Source organism: Scyliorhinus canicula, unplaced genomic scaffold (assembly GCF_902713615.1).
Source record: "Scyliorhinus canicula unplaced genomic scaffold, sScyCan1.1, whole genome shotgun sequence".
In the NCBI taxonomy this organism is placed as follows: domain Eukaryota; kingdom Metazoa; phylum Chordata; class Chondrichthyes; order Carcharhiniformes; family Scyliorhinidae; genus Scyliorhinus; species Scyliorhinus canicula.
The window spans coordinates 355502-365967 of record NW_024055500.1 but is presented as its reverse complement, the minus strand read 5'-3'; the positions used below and the strand labels follow the sequence as shown (position 1 = coordinate 365967).

Genomic DNA, 10466 nt, shown 5'->3' with positions numbered 1-10466 from the left:
CCGAGTTCTAGAACATAGAACAGTACAGCACAGAACAGGCCCTTCGGCCCTCGATGTTGTGCCGAGCAATGATCACCCTACTCAAACCCACGTATCCACCCTATACCCGTAACCCAACAACCCCCCCCCCCATTAACCTTACTTTTTTTAGGACACTACGGGCAATTTAGCATGGCCAATCCACCTAACCCGCACATCTTTGGACTGTGGGAGGAAACCGGAGCACCCGGAGGAAACCCACGCAGACACGGGGAGGACGTGCAGACTCCACACAGACAGTGACCCAGCCGGGAATCGAACCTGGGACCCTGGAGCTGTGAAGCATTTGTGCTAACCACCATGCTACCGTGCTGCCCTGATGCCGATTGGTCAGAGTCATCGCTCCTGGGGTGGAATATACTTTCCTTTCAGTTTTGCAAACAAAAAATAAATAAACAAAATTATTGGGGTTCTCACCCGGTCTCGTAAAAAAAACGTTGGGGGCTCGTCCGGGATCCAAACCTTTGTCGATGGTGGACAGGCTTTGGGGAGCGGGGGGGGGGGTCAGGAGGTGAGTTACTCTCCGCAGGATTCCCAGCCTCTGACCTGCTCTGGTAGCCACAGTGTTTATATGGCTGGGTCCAGCTCAGTTTCTGATCGATGGTAACCCCCCCAGGATGTGGATAGTGGGAGGGAGGTTTCAGTGGGGAATTATTTCTATCAGCTGATTTGTTTCCTCTCTCTCTCCCTCCCTCTCCCTCCCTCCCTCGAGACAGGCTGTCTTTACTTACTGGCTCACTTCCAACGTCTTCTCGCTTGTCCAAGTGGGATTCCTGCGCATTCCCGCCGTCCGCGGAAAACTGAAGATTCCCGACAGGATCAAACACGACCCCGCCGTTCTGCCCCACAGTGAGGGCTTCCTCAAGAGCATGAAGTCAGGTAGGAGGTCTGGGGGGGGGGGGGGAGGGGAGGGGGGGTGGGGGTGAACGGTCCCACGCTACCTTCCAGTGCATGGGGTGGGGTAGGGTCGCTTTGGTCTTCATTGTTTTTAATTCTGCCGCTATTAGCACCTCCTTTAGTCTTTAATAGTGTCATTAACACTCGCTTTACCTCGTGGCCCTGACACCTTTGTCAAATCTGTGCTGAGACCCCCACCTGACGTTCGATTCGGTCCCAGCCTCCTCTCCAACTCGAGAACCATCACATCTCCAGCTCCAGAGAAGGGCCACACTGCCTCGAAAAGGCGAATTCTCTCCCGCAGACGCTGCCAGGGCGGCTCAGCTTTTTGCGTCCACGTTTTAGAAAGTTGACCCGCGGGTTAGCGCGCACGGGCGCGCTTCGGAACGCACACGGCGACCGGCCGGCCTTGTCGGCGAGAGAGCGGGGAAACGCGGGAGTGGCTTGCTCCCGGTCCTGGGTTGTCCGGGGCCCTTGGTCAGACCAGGCCCGCGACGGGTTTGGCCTTGCCTGAGGAAGGTCGCACGTGGCCCCTGAGCTGGAGCACAGGAGGGGGCTCACACCGTCCGAATACTGGGGGGGGGGGGCGGCGAGAGAGCTGCAACTCCTGTCAGGAGAGATCGAGAGGAAGAGGCCGAGTCCTCAAGCAAGAGTGATCTCTGCGTAACGTTTGCATTTATTTGTTTCCGGGCTGTGTGCGTCGCTGGTTAGTCCCGCCCATCGCTAGTTGCTCCTTCAGAAGGTGGGGGTGAGCTGCCTTCATGAACAGCTGCGGTCCCTGAGGTGTAGGTACACCCACTGTGCTGTTAGAGAGGGAGTTCCAGGATGTCGACCCAGTGACAGTGAAGGAAACGACCGATTTATATTTCTGATTCAGGACGGTGAGTGACTGGGAGGGGAGCCCCCAGGTGGTGGGGTTCCCAGGTATCTGCTGCCCTTGTCCTCCCAGATGGCAGTGGTTGTGGGTTTGGAAGGTGCTGCCTGAGGAACTTTGGTGAGTTACTTGCACAACTTCGGTTGTGGGTAAAATGTTGGAAAAGGTTATAAGAGATAGGGTTTATAATCATCTTGAAAAGAACAAGTTGATTAGCGATACTCAACACGGTTTTGTGAAGGGTAGGTCATGTCTCACAAACCTTATTGAGTTTTTTGAGAAGGTGACCAAACAGGTGGATCAGGGTAAAGCTGTTGATGTGGTGTATATGGATTTCAGTAAGTCGTTTGATAAGGTTCCCCACGGTAGGCTATTGCAGAAAATAAGGAAGTATGGGATTGAAGGTGATTTAGTGGTTTGGATCAGTAATTGGCTAGCTGAAAGAAGACAGAGGGTGGTGGTTGATGGCAAATGTTCATCCTGGAGTTCAGTTACTAGTGGTGTACCGCAAGGATCTGTTTTGGGGCCACTGCTGTTTGTCATTTTTATAAATGACCTGGAAGAGGGTGTAGAAGGATGGGTTAGTAAATTTGCAGATGACACGAAGGTCGGTGGAGTTGTGGATAGTGCTGAAGGATGTTATAGGGTACAGAGGGACATAGATAAGCTGCAGAGCTGGGCTGAGAGGTGGCAGATGGAGTTTAATGCGGAAAAGTGTGAGGTGGTTCACTTTGGAAGGAGTAACAGGAATGCAGAGTACTGGGCTAATGGCAAGATTCTTGGTAGTGTAGATGAACAGAGAGATCTCGGCATCCAGGTACATAAATCCATGAAAGTTGCCACCCAGGCAACTGTTAAGAAGGCATATGGTGTGCTAGCCTTTATAAGCAGGGGGATTGAGTTTCGGAACCACAGGGTCATGCTGTAGCTGTACATAACTCTGGTGCGGCCACACCTGGAGTACTGTGTGCAGTTCTGGTCACCACATTATAGGAAGGATGTGGAAGCTTTGGAAAGGGTTCAGAGGAGATTTACTAGGATGTTGCCTGGTATGGAGGGAAGGTCTTACGAGGAAAGGCTCAGGGAATTGAGGTTGTTTTCGTTAGAGAGGAGAAGGCTGAGAGGTGACTTAATAGAGACATATAAGATAGTCAGAGGGTTAGATAGGGTGGACAGTGAGAGTCTTTTTCCTCGGATGGTGATGACCAACACGAGGGGACATAGCTTTAAATTGAGGGGTGAGAGATATAGGACAGATGTCAGAGGCAGTTTCTTTACTCAGAGAGTAGTAGGGGTGTGGAACGCCCTGCCTGCAACAGTAGTAGACTCGCCAACTTTAAGGGCATTTAAGTGGTCACTGGATAGACATATGGATGAAAATGGAATAGTGTAGGTCAGATAGGCTTCAGATGGTTTCACAGGTCGGCGCAACATCGAGGGCCGAAGGGCCAGTACTGCGCTGTAGTGTTCTATGTTCTATGTTCTAATGAACGAGAGATCTTGGGGTTCATTTCCACAGATCTCTGAAGGTCGTCACTCAAGTGGATAGAGCCGTGAAGAAGGCCTATAGTGTGTTAGAGTTTATTAACAGGGGGCTTGAGTTTAAGAGCCGCGGGGTTATGCTGCAACTGTGCAGGACCCTGTTGAGACCACATTTGGAGTATTGTGTGCAGTTCTGGTCACCTCACTATAGGAAGGATGTTGAAGCATTGGAAAGGGTGCAAAGGAGATTTACCAGGATGCTGCCTGGTTTGCAGGATAGGTCTTATAAGGAAAGGTTGAGGGAGCTAGGGCTTTTCTCTTTGGAGCGGAGGAGGATGAGAGGTGACTTAATAGAGGTTTATAAGATGGTGAGGGGGATAGATAGGGTGGACGTTCAGAGACTATTTCCTTGGGTGGATGTAGCTGTTATAAGGGGGCATAACTATAAGGTTCGTGGTGGGAGTTATAGGGGGGATGTCCGAGGTAAGTTCTTTACTCAGAGAGTGGTTAGGGTGTGGAATGTACTGCCTGCTGTGATAGTGGAGTCGGACACTTTAGGAACTTTCAAGCGGTTATTGGATAGGCACCTGGAGCACAGCAGAATGACAGGGAGTGGGATAGCTTGATCTTGGTTTCGGACAAGGCTCGGCACAACATCGAGGGCCGAAGGGCCTGTTCTGTGCTGTACTGTTCGATGTTCTAATGTGTTGTGGGAAATGCTGTTACCGGAAAGTTCCTCAAGGGGAGACGCTGAGAGCCCGTGACCCGGGGATTCTGGACACCTGGGGCTGGGTGGGAGTGCGGAAGGTGACAGTTGGGCAGTGAAGGGCGGCCATTTTGAGCTAAGATGCAAAATCTCTCTCTTCAGCCCGCAGGGTTGTGAATCTTTGAGATTCCCAAGGCCGAGGAGCCGTGGATGTTCCTTAACCGACCGTGTTCAGGACGGAGATCAATAGAGAGATGGGACCCTGGGGGGGAGGGGCAAAGAGTGTGGAAGGTGCATTTGAGTGCAAGATCGGCCATCAACGTTCTGATCGTTGGTGGGGGGGGGGGCGCACGGTTGTACAATGGTTAGCACCGTTGCTTCGCAGCGCAAGGGTCCCAGGTTCGATTCCCGGCTGGGTCACTGTCTGTGCGGAGTCTGCCCGTTCTCCCCGTGTCTGCGTGGGTTTCCTCCGGGTGCTCCGGTTTCCTCCCACAGTCCAAAGATGTACAGGTTAGGTGGATTGGCCAGGCTAAATTGGCCCTTGGGTTAGATGGGGTGATGGGGATAGGGTGGAGGTGTGCGGCTGCTCTTTCCAAGAGCCGGTGCAGACTCGATGGGCCGAATGGCCTCCTTCTGCACTGTACATTCTATGACCATCCGTGCTGTGCAGATTCAGCCTTTGGCCGATTGAAGGAAAGAGTATTTTGACGAGCAGGCGTGAGGAGGTGGGGCTGAACTTCGACATCAGCTGGAATATTGTGCGCGGTTCTGGGTGCCACACGATAGGGAGGATGTGCACACATTGGAGAGAGCGCAGAGGAGGTTCAGTGATGAGGATAGATGGGAAGAGGTTGGGAATGTTCTCCTGGGAGAGGAGGAGGCCAAGAGGAGATTTGATTGAGATAGAACATTACAGCGCAGTACAGGCCCTTCGGCCCTCGATGTTTCGCCGTCCTGTGAAATCCCTCTAAAGTCCCTCTACACTATTCCCTTATGGTCCATATGTCTATCCAATGACCATTTGAATGCGTTTAGTGTTGGCGAGTCCACTACTGTTGCAGACAGGGCATTCCACGCCCTTACTACTCTCTGAGTAAAGAACCTACCTCTGACATCTGTCCTATATCTATCTCCCCTCAATTTAAAGCTATGTCCCCTCGTGCTGGACATCACCATCCGAGGAAAAAGGCTCTCGCTGTCCACCCTATCTAATCCTCTGATCATCTTGTATGCCTCAATTAAGGCACCTCTTAACCTTCTCTCTAACGAAAATAACCTCAAGTCCCTCAGCATTTCCTCATATGATCTTCCCTCCAACCAGGCAACATCCTGGTAAATCTCCTCTGCACCCTTTCCAATGCTTCCACATCCTTCCTATAATGCGGCGACCAGAACTGCATGCAATACTCCAAATGCGGGCGCACCAGAGTTTTGTACAACTGCAACATGGCTCCGAAACTCAATTCCTCTACCAATAAAAGCTAACACACCGTACGCCTTCTTAACAACCCTCTCAACCTGGGTGGCAACTTTCAGCGATCTATGGACATGGACACCGAGATCTCTCTGCTCGTCCACGCTACCAAGAATCTTACCGTTAGCCCAGTGCTCTGTCTCCCTGTTATTCCTTCCAAAATGAATCACCTCACACTTTTCTGCATTAAAATCCCCGTGTGTGCGTGGGTTTCCTCCGGGTGCTCCGGTTTTCTCCCACAGTCCAAAGATGTGCGGGTTAGGTGGATTGGCCATGCTAAATTGCCCGTAGTGTCCTAAAAAGTAAGGTTAAGGGGGGGTTGTTGGGTTACGGGTATAGAGTGGATACGTGGGTTTGAGTAGGGTGATCATGGCTCGGCACAACATCGAGGGCCGAAGGGCCTGTTCTGTGCTGTACTGTTCTATGTTCTATGTTCTAAACTCCATTTGCCACCTCTCCGCCCAGCTCTGCAGCTTATCTATGTCCCTCGGTAACTTATAACCTCCTTCCGCACTGTCCACAACTCCACCGACTTTCCCGTCATCTGAGGGAGAGAGGGGATGTTCAAACTCGTGAGGGGGCTGGAGAGAGTAGACAGGGAGACGGTGATCCCGCTCGGAAAAGGATGGAGAACGAGTGGGCACAGATTTGAAGTGATTTGTAAAAGGGGCAAATGCGATGTGTGAAAGGCCTGGTCAATGCGGCGAGTGGTTGGAGTCTGGGACCCACTGTCTGCCAGCGTGGTGGAGGCAGCTTCAACCGAGGATCTTAAGAGGGTTATAAGCCTTCCCAGAACCCGGCGAGACTGGGGCAGCTAGCTGCCGGCAGGGCGTCGCCCCCCACCCCCCCCCCCCGCCATTCGGCCCATCGAGTCCGCTCCGCCATTCAGCGAGGTGTGAACGCGATGTGTGTGAGCTGGACACCACATTCCCGACGCCACGTGTGTCACCACCTACCCCCCCCCCCCCCCCCCAGTCAAAGCTTCGCTGGAGAGTTCAAACATCCACCGCCGCCCAAAATGGAGGAGACTGGTTCGGGGCCTGGGGGGCGAGCGCACGTGGAGACTACATCGGCCATAACGTACAGAGATTAATTTCCGGTGTAGGAGACAGAGGGGGGGGGGGGGGGGGTGAGGAAGGTGAGAGAGGAGGAAGAAGGAGGAGACAATGGGGGGGGGGGGAGAGGGGGGGTGGGGAGAGAGAGGGGGGAGGGGTGAGGAAGGTGAGAGAGAGGAGGATAGGAGGAAGAGGGAGGAGACAATGGGGGGGGAGAGGGGGGTGGGGGGGAGAGGGGGGTGGGGGGGAGAGGGGGTGGGGGGGAGAGGGGGGTGGGGAGAGAGAGGGGGGAGGAAGGTGAGAGAGAGGAGAGGAGGAAGAGGGAAGGAGACCAAGGTCAACACCTCCACCCTATCCCCATAACCCAGTAACCCCACCCAACACTATGGGCAATTTTGGACACTAAGGGCAATTTATCATGGCCAATCCACCTAACCCGCACATCCTTGGACTGTGCGAGGAAACCGGAGCACCCGGAGGAAACCCACGCAGACACGGGGAGAACGTGCAAACTCCGCACAGACAGTGACCCAAGCCGGGAATCGAACCTGAGACCCTGGAGCTGTGAAGCAATTGTGCTAACCACAATGCTACCGTGATGGGGAGAGAGAGGGGATGGAGAGAGAGAGGGGATGGGGGGGGGGGGGAGGGGGGGAGAGAGAGAGAGAGAGGAGATGGGGGGAGAGAGAGAGAGGAGATGGGGGGAGAGAGAGAGGAGATGGGGGGAGAGAGAGAGGAGATGGGGGGAGAGAGAGAGAGGGGATGGGGGGAGAGAGAGGGGGGATGGGGGGAGAGAGAGAGGGGATGGGGGGAGAGAGAGGGGATGGGGGAGAGAGAGGGGGGATGGGGGAGAGAGAGAGGGGATGGGGGGAGCTGGGCAGGCTTGAAGGGGGCTACGCTCCCACCACTCGCAGGACAGGCTCAAAGGGCTCCCACCACTCGCAGGGCAGGCTCCAAGGGGGCTACGCGCCCACCACTCGCAGGACAGGCTCAAAGGGGGCTACGCTCCCACCACTCGCAGGACAGGCTCCAAGGGGGCTACGCGCCCACCACTCGCAGGACAGGCTTGAAGGGGGTTACGCTCCCATCACTCGCAGGACAGGCTCCAAGGGATTCCACCACTCGCAGGACAGGCTCGAAGGGCTCCCACCACTCGCAGGACAGGCTCCAAGGGATTCCACCACTCGCAGGACAGGCTCGAAGGGCTCCCACCACTCGCAGGACAGGCTCCAAGGGGGCTGCGCTCCCACCACTCGCAGGACAGGCTCAAAGGGCTTCCACCACTCGCAGGACAGGCTCCAAGGGGGCTACGCTCCCACGACTCGCAGGACAGGCTCCAAGGGATTCCACCACTCGCAGGGCAGGCTCGAAGGGGGCTGCGCTCCCACCACTCGCAGGACAGGCTCGAAGGGGGCTACGCTCCCTCCACTCGCAGGACAGGCTCGTAGGGGGCTACGCTCCCATCACTCGCAGGAAAGGCTCGAAGGGGGCTACGCTCCCACCACTCGCAGGACAGGCTCCAAGGGATTCCACCACTCGCAGGACAGGCTCGAAGGGCTCCCACCGCTCACTGGGCAGGCTCAAAGGGCTCCCACCACTCGCAGGGCAGGCTCGATGGGGGCTACGCTCCCACCACTCGCAGGACAGGCTCGAAGGGCTCCCACCGCTCACTGGGCAGGCTCGAAGGGCTCCCACCACTCGCAGGGCAGGCACGAAGGGCTCCCACCACTCGCAGGGCAGGCTCGAAGGGCTCCCACCGCTCACTGGGCAGGCTCAAAGGGCTCCCACCACACGCAGGGCAGGCTCGAAGGGGGCTACGCTCCCACCACTCGCAGGACAGGCTCGAAGGGCTCCCACCGCTCACTGGGCAGGCTCGAAGGGCTCCCACCACTCGCAGGGCAGGCTCGATGGGGGCTACGCTCCCACCACTCGCAGGACAGGCTCGAAGGGCTCCCACTACACGCAGGACAGGCTCGAAGGGGGCTACGCTCCCACCACTCGCAGGGCAGGCTCGAAGGGGGCTACGCTCCCACCACTCGCAGGGCAGGCTCGAAGAGCTCCCACCACTCGCAGGGCAGGCTCGAAGGGGGCTACGCTCCCTCCACTCGCAGGACAGGCTCGAAGGGCTCCCACTGCTCACTGGGCAGGCACGAAGGGCTCCCACCACTCGCAGGACAGGCTCCAAGGGCTCCCACCACTCGCTGCCCTCTGAGATGTGGCGTCCAGATTGCATTTTAAGATGGGGTCAGTTGAGGGGCAAAAATGGCCGCCTGGTGGAAGATCCGACTCTGGAATCCTGGCTGTGGGGTCCTGCATGCCCCCGTGATGGGGCACATGGCCCCTCCCTGAGAGTGCCAGTAGCTGACGTTGCTACAGTGACAGATGCCGGGCTACAGGGGCCACTGTGAGCCGTGACTGAATTCTCCCTCTCTGTATATCCGCAGGTTGGAAGAATGCCCAGGCTGCACAACAGCTTCAGGAGAGGGATCGCAGGATTAAACATCACCTGGATATCGCAGCCAAAGGTTAGTCACATCCCCACCATTCTCCCCCACCCACCAATCCCACGCCACACCCCCCAATTCCACCATCCCTCCCTCCCTCTACACTGTCCCCATCAAACACTCCCAGGACAGGGACAGCACGGAATAAGATACAGGATAAAGCTCACTCTACACTGACGCCATCAAACACTCCCAGGACAGGTACACCACAGGGTTAGATACAGAGTAAAGCTTACTCTACACTGACGCCATCAAACACTCCCAGGACAGGTACAGCACGGGGTTAGAGACAGAGTAAAGCTCCCTCTGCACTGTCCCCATCAAACACTCCCAGGACAGGTACAGCACGGGGTTAGAGACAGAGTAAAGCTCCCTCTACACTGACGCCATCAAACACTCCCAGGACAGGTACAGCATAGGGTTGGATACAGAGTAAAGCTCCCTCTACACTGTCCCCATCAAACACTCCCAGGACAGGTACAGCACGGGGTTAGATACAGAGTAAAGCTCCCTCTACACTGTCCCCATCAAACACTCCCAGGACAGGTACAGCACGGGGTTAGATACAGAGTAAAGCTCCCTCTACACTGTCCCCATCAAACACTCCCAGGACAGGTACAGCACGGGGTTAGATACAGAGTAAAGCTCCCTCTACACTGTCCCCATCAAACACTCCCAGGACAGGTACAGCACGGGGTTAGAGACAGAGTAAAGCTCCCTCTACACTGTCCCCATCAAACACTCCCAGGACAGGTACAGCACGGGGTTAGATAGAGTAATGCTCAGTCGGGGTGAGTTAGTGATCTTGTGTGGAGTGCGACCTGCTTTAACGGGATGTGTCTTGTTACCCTAGGGCCGTTGCGGCAGACCTTTGCTCAGAACCCGCTTCAACAGAACGAGAGCTCACCCGGGACAGTGGGGAACGATGGTCAAAGCAAGAAACGCCCTTGGGAGGACACCATCGGCTAGAGGTGGCCCTGTGCCCCAGGAACTCTTTCTTTCGCCCTGTTTGAAGATTGTACTTAATTAAAAACTGTTTATGTGAGAGAGAGGGAGCGAAGCATGTTCATGGGGCTGTGTTCAGAGGATCCACTATTGGGGTTGGTGATCCACTGCAGAACAAGGGGATCATCCGCCGAGCTTGTGGGAGTGGGGTGGTGTCCTGTTCAATGAGGGAGCGCCGCATTGTCAGAGAGTCAGTACTGCGGGAGTGCTGCACTGTCAGAGGGTCAGTACTGAGGGAATGCTGCACTGTCAGAGGGTCAGTACTGAGGGAGTGCCGCACTGTCAGAGGGTCAGTACTGAGGGAGTGCCGCACTGTCAGAGGGTCAGTACTGAGGGAGTGCCGCACTGTCAGAAGGTCTGTACTGAGGGAGTACCGCACTGTCAGAGGGTCAGTACTGAGGGAGTGCCGCACTGTCAGAGGGTCAGTACT

General features: G+C 55.7%; 1 long non-coding RNA gene across 1 annotated transcript; it reads left to right on the top strand.

The window, feature by feature from the left end:
- Positions 1–719: 719 nt before the first annotated feature.
- On the top strand, positions 720–10078 carry LOC119960459. Its single transcript, XR_005459413.1, has 3 exons — positions 720–918; positions 8972–9052; positions 9885–10078. It is a non-coding gene; the product is annotated as an uncharacterized LOC119960459 (long non-coding RNA).
- Positions 10079–10466: the final 388 nt, after the last annotated feature.